Genomic DNA, 443 nt, shown 5'->3' with positions numbered 1-443 from the left:
CTTTCTTTCTTTCTTTCTGTACAGCCCGCATACAATGGTACATTTTTTTAAATATTTTTTGATTTTTTTTAATAGAGAAGAAGGGAGAGGGATAGAGACATAGAAACAGCGATGAGATGAGAGAGACCGATCAGCTGCCTCCTGCACGTGCCCGCAACCAGGGTACATGCCCTTGACCGGAATCGAACCCGGGACCCTTGAGTCCGCAGGCTGATGCTCTATCCACTGAGCCAAACCGGTTCGGCGAATGGTACAGTCTTATCATGAATCCACATTTACTATTTATTTATTTATTTATTTACTTACTTACTTACTTACTTACTTACTTACTTACTTACTTGTTTATTTATTTATTTATTTGTGCAGCCCGAAGACATTCTTATCGTGAATCCACATTTACATAGATTACAATGCACTGGTGAAGGTGCAAGCTTATCACAGCG

Source organism: Myotis nattereri (genome assembly GCF_964212035.1).
Source record: "Myotis nattereri genome assembly, contig: HAP1_SCAFFOLD_88, whole genome shotgun sequence".
Lineage (NCBI taxonomy): Eukaryota > Metazoa > Chordata > Mammalia > Chiroptera > Vespertilionidae > Myotis > Myotis nattereri.
Note: the sequence above shows the minus strand (reverse complement) of the source record.